Here is a 12,995-nt window from a genome sequence, read left to right on the forward strand (position 1 = left end):
CAAGAGTTTACGTTTGAAGTTCTTCCTGTTCTAAAACTATTAAGTTGCCCGAAAAGTGTCTTTCTTTTACAGACCCGTCTTTTACAACGATGCATTTTTATACAAACATGAAACCTAATCTGTCGAACGTTATGATCTTTATTTTAATAGAACAAAATGGATCATACGCGATTCGATAAAATAATATAAAACGGAAAATGTTGTGCATCTATCATTTCCTTATAAAACGAAAGAAACTTCTCGGACGACCTAATATTGTTTCACCGCTGCCTGTTTGCTTATTGCACCTTCTAATCTTCAGCAAATCAATGTTGTATCTTATATTCTACGCTGTATTTACGTTGCGGAACACTGTTGCGGATCGTTGCAATTCTCCACGCAATTTTTCCACGAATGCGTTACTATCATAGTGGAAGAAATAATTATTCTGAGTCATCGGTACTCTAATGTACAACACAATATAATGTATTGCACTGCTGGCTAATAATATTTATCGAGAATCAAAAGATCCTACTTGTATACACGTCGCAATTTTCTCCCAAATCTCAATGGAAACGTCTGTAAAGGCGAGTAACGCCGTGTCAAAGTATCTCGTAAGATCTATATAAACGATAATTTCTATGAAACGATCCTAAAACGATGAGAATCACCGAGGATTAAAATCGTTGGACGGATCTGCTTTATTCGTGGCATGCACGTCGTCGAGTCTTACGGGGTTGCAACCGTCCGTAACGATATTACGGCTCCTCGTCGTCTGGCGACGCTTTCCGTCGGATCGATGGGAAAGACGCCTCGTCTAGGCTGCTCGAAAATACGAGCCATCGACTCGTGGCGGCTTACGGTCGACCAATGGCAGCTTCACCGCCATTGAAGGATGCTCAACCTTCTCGTAAAATAAAGGATCGAGGCTCGATTTTCGCTAGACGTCTTTGGAATCGTATCCTTATTTTCACTATCTTGACCATCCTCGACATTTGCCTTAACTATTTCCTATCAGAACGTGAGCGAGATATAGGAAATCGAAGCTCACGTATTTCCTTCTTCTTCTTTCCCCTTCCTTTTTTAAATCGACGATTTATTACGACTGCTATTTATTCATATTTTCATTTAGATATATAACATTTAATTTTACTATTTATAACTAATGTTTCTTGAATATAGAAAATGTTTTAAGAGACACGAAGAGATACAAATTTCAATGTTTCTTAAACGCGAAATGACCGATTTTCCGTTGGGGAACAGGCAAGAAATTGAGGAAATCGATTTTAATTTCTGAATTAGAGGGAGCGGGGACCTGGTCGGCGAAGAAAACTGGGCGAATGATAAAAGAAAAGTAATCAAGAGGGAGAATTCTTGGGTGGATTAAAGACGAGCGACGTTTCAATTTGAAGAAACACAACGGCGTTTCGTTGATCCTTTAATTAGCTGAGGAAAACTCATATTTATCTCGCTGATGGTGTATTACGGATGGTCTAAACCTCGAGACGGCGGAGGGGGCAGAATCTAGAATTTCCTTTCGAGGGATGATAACCCTACGTTACCGTGGAAACACTGAATCAATAGCGGGACTAGTTTATTAACACGCTGAAGGCTAAAATAACAGATCTAACGGATCCCCTTAATAGACCGAAGCTTTAATCAGAGTAGGTAGCTCTGTAATCTCGTGGAAAACACGAGTTTACGAATTTAGACATTTTCCAAGTGTTCCCAAATTTGATATTTAAGAACGGCAGGTAGCAATCACGAGACGTTTAACGTAAAATTTTCTAAATGTCTGTCGTATTTTACGACTGAAAATCGTCAATCCTTTAGTAAATGATGAGAATTATTTTACACATTAATATCGAAGTCGCACGTACATGTTCGACGTTATATAAAAATACATTCTCATTTCTCGAGTCATACGTGGAGTTTTTATCGAATACGTTGATTTAATAAAACGTGCCCGACATGAACAGCGAGAAACGTAAATATTCACGAATCCTGATCCATGTGTGCAAGAGGTGATATAAAAAAGAGGTAAAATGATTTTATAAAGCAAACACGTAGTTTATTTAACTTTACTTCTGTATTGAAAATTTTGCTCGCAAGCTGCCAAATATTTTCGATGCTTTCATGTTTAGAATTTTATATCGAAATGGTTGACAGGATGAAAATGAACCAGTTCTTCGCTATTCGCGAAATTAATTCTATAATACGATAGCTAATTATACGTCATATTTTTCTTCATAACAAGCTATTATCGGAAAGTTATTGCATCGAAAAGTTGTTTTAATTATCGCGAGAGAATCGCGTCTTTCGAACGATATTTCAATCTCGTCAGGTTGGCACGCGTGATTAAGCAAAATTATACAGGGATATCCGCGTTTAATAATCCGGTATCGTCCGTTATGTAAAATTAGTTCGATAATTGGTAACAACCTCGACGATGGACCGTGATCGTTCGATAATTTCCCTCGATCTTCCTCGTACACGTCCAACGAATCCGGCTTATGAAAGATAATCGATGCGTCGTATGATCCTTTTCGTTACGTATTCGACAATCCCCGGCTAATTTTCTCCTGTACTTCCAGATTCGGGAAAATTCAATGCCACTCCGCCGAACGATTAATTAATCGTTCGGTTTTGTTGTTGATGAGCGTTCATTAGCGTCACGCGGTAGGTAATTTCCCCCGCCCTCCCTTTTTTTCCCCGAGAATAATTCTCGTGGAAACGTTGATGCGATGTAATTAGTGTTACATGAATATTTCACTGTTCGAGGAAGTAATCATTTATTCGTCGGTTTATTTAATTATTCGAGAAAATATATATCAAGATATACGCGTCTCGTATGGAATGGATTTTATCATAAAATAATCGAGCAAGATATGAAACAACGACGCGTTAATCGATCAGGATTTTGCATGGATAAGGATCGTAAATATACAGCGTTGTAAAGTTGTAGAGATCACGTGCAAGGATCCGAACGAAAAGGAGTTCGTACGCTTCAAGGAAGTCTTAAAGCGAAGAGATTTAAATTCGATGGAAATTTCATAGTTGTAAAAAATCTCTTTTTCCAAGGATCATGTGCGGTCGAAGGTGGGAAAAAGAATGTCCCAAAGTTCATCGAATGATAACAGTGATTTGATACGATCGAAGGAAGGATGCTAAGTAACTCAACCAATCGTACTTATCAGAAACTAGTTTAATTTCAAGGGGAAGTCAATACCGGCGTCTGAATTATCCCATTTCTTTCACCCTCCTTTTTTTTCTACAGGGAAGGGAGACAGTCCGACGTGATAAAGAAACGGAGATAAGTATTAATTACCGGCGTGGTGAGGAATAATTTAAGAAGGCTTCCAGGATTAATTTTGCTCCCGTACAGCTTCCCGAATTAAACTCTTCTTATCTCTCTCTCTCTCTTTCTCTCTGTTTCCTTTTCTTTTATTTTCTTTCTTTCTCTATTTCAAGGTCCCTTTATTCACCAGCGTCCCTCTATACATTTTCCTTCAGTTGTTTATCTTCAATCTTGCCGCGCGACTTATTGTTTTTCTTCGTTCTCCTCCGCTGTTTCTCCCGTAGAAGAAAGAAATAGCACGGACCAATAGGAGAATCCTGGCGGAATGGAGCTTGAATCTTTTATCGTTTCTGTTTTGCAGCACAGAAAACGGGCAAGAGGTGTTTTTATACACAGAGAACTCGGCCAGAGACACGTCTGAATGGTTTCATCCAAATGTGCCTGTCACTTTTCAAGATACGTGTACACTCTCCAAGTATTGGGTCGCGGAGAGATGAAAAATAAGAAGAGCACAGAGAGGATTAAAGTATAGGCACCTTACGTGAGAAATCGTTTCTTACTGGCGCAGAAAATTAAAGATATTGATTCGATGCGAGGAAATGAATTTTAAAACAGAGTTATAGTCGAATGGGATTAATAGACGGCATTGAGTTCGAAGAACATGGATATTTTGTTAGAAAAGGAAGAGAAGGAAAAGCGATCGAAAAGGATTAAAGAGCGCAGCATCGCATTAGAAAAATTGTCTTTTGCTGAAGGAGGATTGAAAATACAAGAAAATAATTGAAAGATCAAAGATTAAATCTCTTCCTTTCTTTCGTTTTCTTTCTTTTTCTTCATTCGTCTCGAACATCTTTCGATTCCACAGTAACAATCGCAGGATCCATTTTCTAAATTTCATCCAGAATGATCGAATACCTTTTCCCTATAATTATTATCAATTCGTAAAAATTTAATTAAAATCCGATTAAAAGCGAGCAAAAATCTTCCAACCGATATTGCATTTCTATTTTAAAATGGAAATTTATCGATCTCGTTGAATTTCTGGCAATTTCACCGTCGATCGAAACTGAAAACAGTGGTTAAACTCGAAATGATATTTACTGACTACGCAGTGATAGAATCTTCGAGGCTGCGAAGTGTCGAGATCAGCACGTTGTCGAGGAAAATGCGAAACTACCGGCCCAAGAGCTGGTGGAGATTAATTAAGATCCTCGAAAGGAAATCCGCGGACGATGGATTTCCAGATTTCAGGCGAACGTTGATTACCGAATCGCAGGCTGAACTTCGATCGCTTTTAGCCAGGCCTTGCTGTTCCTAATCCTTTCTCCTTTTTCTCTCCATCAGACTTTCACAGAACTTGGATCTATAAATCCTATAAATTCTCGTTCGAATAATTAGCGGCCGATTAGAATTTCCTTCGATTTTAACGAATTTGCTATTCAATGATAAAATAAACTAAAAAACACTCGTAACAAAGAAACGTGCATTAAGGATAAGTTCTCGTTTGAAAAGTTAACAAACGATTAAGATTTTCTACCATTGTAATGGATTGGATACTATTCAAAGATAAAATAGAAAAAGGAGACTTGTGCAATAAGGAGAACCATCTATCGGATTTATTGGAAGAATCTGGAAGATCTCAAAGTCTTGACATAAAGAATCTCCACGTAATCTTGACATCATAGGATGGCGTAATTTACTCAAAAGATTGGAAACTCTACCATAAAGTCTAAATTCTTCGATATGAGAAGAACTCTTCGTGAATGTTCACGAACGTTCGTAATTCGATCGTTACGTTTTATGTGATACCAAAGGAAGTCACAGTACCGTCAAATATTCTTCGTTCGAAATCTGAGAAAATAATTTCCTAGAAAAATTTGTCACGCAAACCTCTGTGATCGCCACTTCGTTCGATTACATTCACGTTCAATTAGACAAAGTAGCTGTCGTCGTTGATAGAGAAAGAAAGTTACAAAGTGAACAGGTCATCATCCAAAGAAAAGGAAATGAAGAAAGGAAAAAAGAGACACAGCGGGAACGACTACTAAGGAGATGAAAACTGGCCATATTAGAAAGGGACAATACGACAGATTTTCAATTTAAAAAGGTTTTTTTTCGAGCAACGCGACGGAAAGCTTTTGTCCAATAATACCACCGGTCTTCCTTTTCCATTCTAGTCTCCGCTTCACGGGCTCTTGTCATTTGAATAGATTAGTCGATTCAATGAACATTTCACCGCGCGTGTTGCCTCCAACCGGTCTGTGTCTTCCATTCTCGATTTTCAATGCATTCCCGCCTTTGTCTTAGTTACCAGATTCCTCCGTTCTTTTATCCAAACCTCCGGCGTTTCACGGTGGCTGTATTGTCTTTTTAAAAATACCGCTGGCCGAACTTCATTTCGCGCTCGTTGGTAAAACGTCGACTGCGAGTAAAAAGGTTTGTCTCGTTAAAAGTTCTGTTTCGCCCTCACAATAAGCCCGGATTTTCGTGGGTGCGCTCGCCCCCCTCCCCCGATGTTAAACTTTCTTCTATTTTTTCTCGCTTCCTCTTTTTTTTTCACTGTTCTCGAGATACTTTCGCCTCGAAATTTAATTTTACTCGATCGATCCTGTCTCCGTTGGAAGAGGCGAGCGGACGGGGGAATACAGGGCTCGAAACTTTCCACTTGCCTCTGCCGAACACACGGCGAACAAATTTCAATCGCGCGCCCTGGGTGACGTTGCACAAACAACCATCTTGCTTCTCCGTAGGCTCATTATATTAATCGCCGTCTCGATGATTTTCGCGTCGCGAGAGATTAGAAGATGTAATTTCTCAGAATTTTAGATTTTGTTTTGCAAACATGCTTTTCGAAGTATTCGGTGAAGTTTTGACCCTTTTGAATCTTTGAATCTTTGAATCTTTGAATCTTTGAATCTTTGAATCTTTGAATCTTTGAATCTTTGAATCTTTGAATCTTTGAATCTTTGAATCTTTGAATCTTTGAATCTTTGAATCTTTGAATCTTTGAATCTTTGAATCTTTGAATCTTTGAATCTTTGAATCTTTGAATCTTTGAATATTTGAATCTTTGAATCTTTGAATCTTTGAATCTTTGAATCTTTGAATCTTTGAATCTTTGAATCTTTGAATCTTTGAATCTTTGAATCTTTGAATCTTTGAATCTTTGAATCTTTGAATCTTTGAATCTTTGAATCTTTGAATCTTTGAATCTTTGAATCTTTGAATCTTTGAATCTTTGAATCTTTGAATCTTTGAATCTTTGAATCTTTGAATCTTTGAATCTTTGAATCTTTGAATCTTTGAATCTTTGAATCTTTGAATCTTTGAATCTTTGAATCTTTGAATCTTTGAATCTTTGAATCTTTGAATCTTTGAATCTTTGAATCTTCGAACCCCCGAATTTTTGAATCTTTGAATCTTTGAATCTTTGAATCTTCGAATCTTCGAACCCCCGAATTTTTGAATCCTTGAATTTTTTAATCTTCGAATCTTTGAATCTTTGAGTCTGTGACAAGAAAGAAACTGAATAATCTAGAAGTTTGTACGAAGAAGTGAGTTATCCAGATTGCGTGATTATCGTTTCCTGTCGAGGTAGAAGCGCGGCGCGACGTTTGAACAAATGTTCCACATGAAAGCCCGCGTCTGGAATGAAAATCATAAAAGTGAAGTGTCCCCAGTGACGAAGGGCTCCGTTATCCTAAGGTTTCTTCAAGAATGTTCCACGAAGAGGAAAACAATGGTAGAAAGAACGAAAGGAAGAATAGGGGGAAGAAAAGAGAGAGGGCGAATGGAAATAACCTTCGAGAAGATAGGAATAAAGTGTCGCGGAGAATACGAGAATGTTTGTCGGCTCTGTTAACGCGTTGATTTAATTAAGTCGACGTTACGACTACAGGACGTTACATTTATCGAGGTGGAGATGCTTGGAACATCTTGGCCCCGCGAACACTTTGCGGTTTACTTTGCCTCTGGCTACTTTTTACCGCTTCATTTCCTTCTGCTCTAAGTGGAAAAAGACTATAATATAAGGTCTAGATGGAAAATTGAGCGAATAACAAGTTCTTCTGTTTTAATTCGTTATCTTTCAATCTTTCGTTTCTGTTTTTTCTTCATTTATTCGAATGAAGAGAATATCAAAAGAATTGTGAAACACGTACATACGATTTTTGGATTTTTATATTATTTAACAGTTAAATACTTTAACATGATTTAATGAAAGAAATAATATATGTATGTTGGGTTGAAAAATACACAGACGTGTTTTAATAATTTTAAGTCACCGTTAAATGCTTTATAACATGTTTCGCCAGCAGGAGATTTCAGTTTATGAATATATAAAAAAAGCGCTGTACACATTTCACCATTTCGCTGTACACATTTGCAGGGGAATATATTAAATCCGCGCACGTCGATTTTAATGAAATTTGCACTAGAGGATAGCTCTTGGTAAAATAAATCTATTTTTTCAGCGTTTGTCGACGATCCATATTAAAGGGATGAGAAATTTGTTCAAAAACAAGCTTTCAAAGAAGATTATATTTTTAATACCGTTTATTTTCCATTGAAATCGTATTTTCTAAAATATCTTTCAAATTGGAATATAATTGCAATAGACATATTTATCTAGTCTTCGCAATAGAAATAGAAAAATTGTTTCGAAATCAGGTGGCAGGAATATCGCGATAAAAGTTATAATTCACGATGGAAAATCTGACCTTGACTAGCTACGATACCTTCATTAATTACAGAATTTATCTCTCGTTTCGAAACGCATAGAAATAATTAATTTAACCATAAATTTAACCACAAATTTTACCATATCTATTCATTAATTTTCTCCTTTCACGAATACAAATCTGCGATCAGTTAATCATCTGCTTGATTTAACGATCGAATTAAGCTCCACTTGTAACGACAAAGAAGAAATAATTTGAAATATCCAATTTCCTACACTACTGCCTCTTCACAAAAAAAAAAAAAGAACGACGAAAAATAGTCGGTGCTCTCGCGTCGTATAAATTCGACGTTTATCGAACTCCGGTATTCGCATTGGAAACGTCGTTGGCCGGCTGTGAGGCGTAAACTATTTCCCAAAGAAAGTTATGATTTACCGGCACAACACGCTAATTTCCGATTCCGGGCGTGGGGCTGTAGTTTCCGTGCTAGGGAATTTCAGACGGGTCGCCGCATACGCAAACAACCCCCTCGCCGGTTTAGACGCTCCTCGCTCGGTTCCTAACTTTTATTTATTGATATCCTGCTCGTCCTTTTTGCTTTCCCTTCTTTCCACTACGTTATTTATTTCGAGCAGCTCCGCGACGCCCGCCTACACTCCACTTTTCTTTCTGTTTCCGGTATTATATACGTCTTGAGAAAGAAGCAACTGAAAGTGTATATGTTAAGGGACTTCAGAGGGATTCTCATACGAGCGGAAAAATCGAACGATGTGCAGATAGACGTATCGATCTTTGCGTTGTAAGCTGTCGCGTTAAAAAATTGGGCTCTGATAGCTGTAGTATTCAGACTGAAAAATGTTCCACCAGACTGACGCTTTTTAGGGGATTTTGAGGTCGCTGAAGCCGAAACTGATGATCGTTGTTTGCGGACACAGAGCGTAAGACATCTTAGTCGACTAGTCGATGTACAATATCCTCGTGGATTTTGAAGATACACTTTTTTTTTAAATTTCTCTGTATCGTCACGGTCTTAGGCGGATTTCTCCAGTTAACGCCTTTATGGTGTCAAATGTTCATAAAGTCGAATTTTCGAAACCATTCACTTCCGTCAAAAACGATCCTCATTTTCGCCATAGCGATTTAAAATATCGTCGAAAACATACGTTGGGATAACAAATTTTTCAGTCTCGATACACTATACTTTATCCAAAAATTGTAATTACCTTTGCATTAAAAAGATCATCGTTGTGTCGTAAATTTCTAATGATTAGACTGTGACTTTTCACATTTTCATTAACATAACTTTAGAAGTGGAATTTGAATAAAAATTTGTTTCATCTATCAAATATCATAATAAATACTCTATCTTGGATATTTTATATATTTTTGCTTATTACACGCATTGTGTGTTTAGCAACGAAGATGGGTTAGCATAACCGTTGATTTTTTATTTCTACTTTAAAGTTGCATCGTTAAAACTTCGTTAAATGTCACGAACGAGGGCGACACTTCTCTCTTAGCCCGTGACTGAACCCACGGTCCCTCGTAAGTGATTTTATTCGTCGCACAGCACGCGCGCAACCCGAAGAAGGCGGCGATTTATCGGTGATATTCCTGCATTGAATTGCGAACGACGACGATAGAGGGTGGTTTCCTTGTTAACGGGATTCGAAGGGTGAACCTCCATCCTACAGGCTCGTGCAAAACTCATAATCACGCATAAAATCAACATTCTTCCCTACGTGATGTTTCAACGAAACCATCGACAACACTCATCTCCAAACTTATTGAATCATTCTGTCGACAACATTCTTTTTCCAATTACCAAATTGAAATTGTTTTTAGTAATATTCCCTTCTTCAGAGCGTTTCAATGAAATCATCACAAACTCTAAATTTATATCGAACTATTCTCTCAATAATATTCTTTCTGCAATTGCTAATTGGAAATTGTTTCTCTAATATTTTTACCTTTCCACGCAGTCTGTTTCCTAATCCTTAAATTTCTTCAATTAACATTTTAACATCTTTTTCCGATGTTCTTTTCGTCAAAGGAAAAACCTAACAGTTTCGTCGGCAGTCGTCGTTAAAAATCTAATCTAATTAGTAGCGAAGATGTCGAATGGAATTATATTATCAAAACTACCGCCTTCTCGGTTTTCGATTTCCCACGACGCTACATCAACTTCGAAACAAAGTGAAACGAAATCTACCAATTTACGAAGCGTCGAATCACTTTCTTCGAAAGAAATTAAAATAAATCCACGGATATCGACGGAGAACGATCTCTGACGCAGCGATAACGTGTTCAGGAAATTACCAGTCGTTCCACGTGACATGCAGATCCTCGATCCAACGATGAAAGACACCATACCGCTGCCTCTTCTCTTGGCAGCTCGAGCTCCGTCTATTTATACGGACGGAAAGGGCGGAAATGGGGTAAATACGAGAGGCGGGATCACGGAGGGCTGTTGGATACGTTCAGTTTGTTTTTGCCCCGGTAACAAAGGTTCCGCGTATTAAGTTGACGGGACGGGAAAAGGGGAAATGCAGTTATTGTGCTACCCTTGGATCGAAATCGCCTTCTCTCCAGAACAGCGTGACGAACGTTTGAACGGAGGGTTGAAAAAGAGAATAGCAGACACGACGACGTGGACGAGAATCGTTGGAATTGCGGAAAGAAGTTTCGAGTTTCAAGCAACTAGAGTATTCTGATTTGTTAAGGGCTTAGGGTTTGATGAAGATTGCGGCAGAAGCTTAAGGAATTATATTACAGTATGATAGAACAAGCAAGATACAAAATAGCGTACAGTGTAAATCCGCTTGTACGTATTCGCACTTATAGAAACAAAATTTTAGTAGCGTCTGATAAACTGAACTTTAGCTCAGCTCTTATTATTTGAACTATCACCGAGTGTCAATCCACCTATATGAACGTGTAACAACAAGACATAAAGAGTGAGAACACGAGTTATGTAACACGTTCATATGCTTTGCAATCGATAGAAGTTTGCAACATTATCATATATTTAACAGGAAATATCTCGTGGAATTCTCTGATACGAAAACGAACTCCTATTAACTGAACGAAAAGTTATAGATGGTGGGGAGAAAAACTTGTTCCCTGACAGGTTGATATAAAAGGAGTTCTACTGTGCATGAAGATATACTTATTATCTTTGAATTTATGGGTAAATGGTCTTTATAGACTAATTTATGGGTAAATGGTCTTTATAGACTAATTTATGGGTAACAGATTTACAGTTTTTATAAACTATAACTTTATATATAATAGTCTTCCTACAAGAGTTTTTTTAGTATGAAATAAATGTTGAAGTTTCAAGAATTTTAATGTGTAAGGATGCATGTTTTATAGTTGAACTTCTTATGATACAAATATTAAGAGGAAAATTACTATATGAGTGTACTACAAATGAGGCCTTCGAAAATGGTTCAAGTCTGATATACCAAGGACTAAAACATTGAATTACGGCAAATTGCAATATATTTACATATTGCACAATAACAGACACGAGCTATATTAAATAAAAAGTAAGAAACGACGACGATGTTTATTTAATCCGCATCTGATTTACCAAAATTCTCCAACGACGAACAACGAATCTAACCAAAGTGCAAGTATCCTGCTCTCAGGACGAGATATTAATATCCAACGGCAACTTGAGCAGTAGCTGAAATCATAGAAAACATTGGGAACAAGAACGAGAGACGAGAAAAGAAGTTTGGGATAAATGGATCCGTCTGATTTAGATTTGCGACATCCATTGAACCCGCGTGACAATGAAAATCGTAAAGATAATCGATACATAAATTTTCCCGAGTCGAGAGAATGGGTGGAGAGACGTAAAAAGGAAAAGGACCCGCGTAAGACACAAGAGGGGAAGAAAAAGGGGGGAAAAAGAAGTAAGCAGAATCGACTGGGTCGCGTAAATCAAGGGGTGGCCAGGTCGATTCCACTGCAACCCCTACGTTCGTGAGACTTCTATCACTGCTGGTGTTTTATCGAGCGGTTCCCGTGCCACAGCCTACCTTCAACCTTAAATTACAAGGTCGCCGCTATAGAAAGCCCGCAAAGCACAGGTATTCCCTAGCGTGTAAGTCGTCGTGTCAGGGACGAAGACTCGAACGCTGTTAACGAAACGCTATCGTGTTTGATTCGAACGACGCACAGGGTGGTTTGTACAGAGTGCTTCAAGGTTGAGCACTTTTCGGAGTAGACGATGAATTTTTATTCGATAGATAGGAATATTTTCATCGAAAGAATTCGATGATTCTAATTTAAAAAATTGGTAAATTTTCATTCGAGAATGTTTTGGCGAAAAACGTACTGCTTGTTATCCATAGCTGGAAGATTAGATTATACGATATCGGGGGTTAAAAAGTGGAATATGTTGGAATACGATCGTTGGAATCTTTAATCTGCAATTTTGTCGAATTAACTGCCAATTTGTCAGATTTTTAAGTGTAGGGGTTGTGAATGCTTTTAACGACTGGAGATTTGGAATTAGGGATCTCGAAATGGTGGGATTTTCAAGTTCAGAATTTTATGGCTAAGGATAGTAAGATTTTATTGGTTGGAATATTGACATTTTTATTCTGATTGTGAGATAAAAAAAGAAAAAACTGTGGAATTTAAACTGGTAGATTTTCGGCTCTAGAGAATCGTATCTCTAAAATGTAGATCCTTAGAATTTAGGTTCCTGGGATTTAGGATTATATATCTTGGGAGCTTGAAATTTAGCGTTCTAAGGATTAGCACCATGGAATTTACGAGACTAGAATCTAAAAGGATTAAAGACTCTATAACAGGAAATTTAGCTGCTCGGTATTATTTTAACCTAGATTCATCATCGTTATCCAACTGGAAGCTAACAAGGTGTGTCAAAACATGTCCATCCTCTCGTCAACAAATATTTTTCTCAATTTCAACTTCTCAGTCTGAAAGAATGAATCAAGCTATTCTTTTGACTTGTCTGTGTCGTTGACTTAGTCAGGTATTTTATCAATATTTCTTTAAAG

Source organism: Bombus bifarius, unplaced genomic scaffold (genome assembly GCF_011952205.1).
Source record: "Bombus bifarius isolate JDL3187 unplaced genomic scaffold, Bbif_JDL3187 scf7180000008285, whole genome shotgun sequence".
NCBI classification, from domain to species: Eukaryota; Metazoa; Arthropoda; class Insecta; order Hymenoptera; family Apidae; genus Bombus; species Bombus bifarius.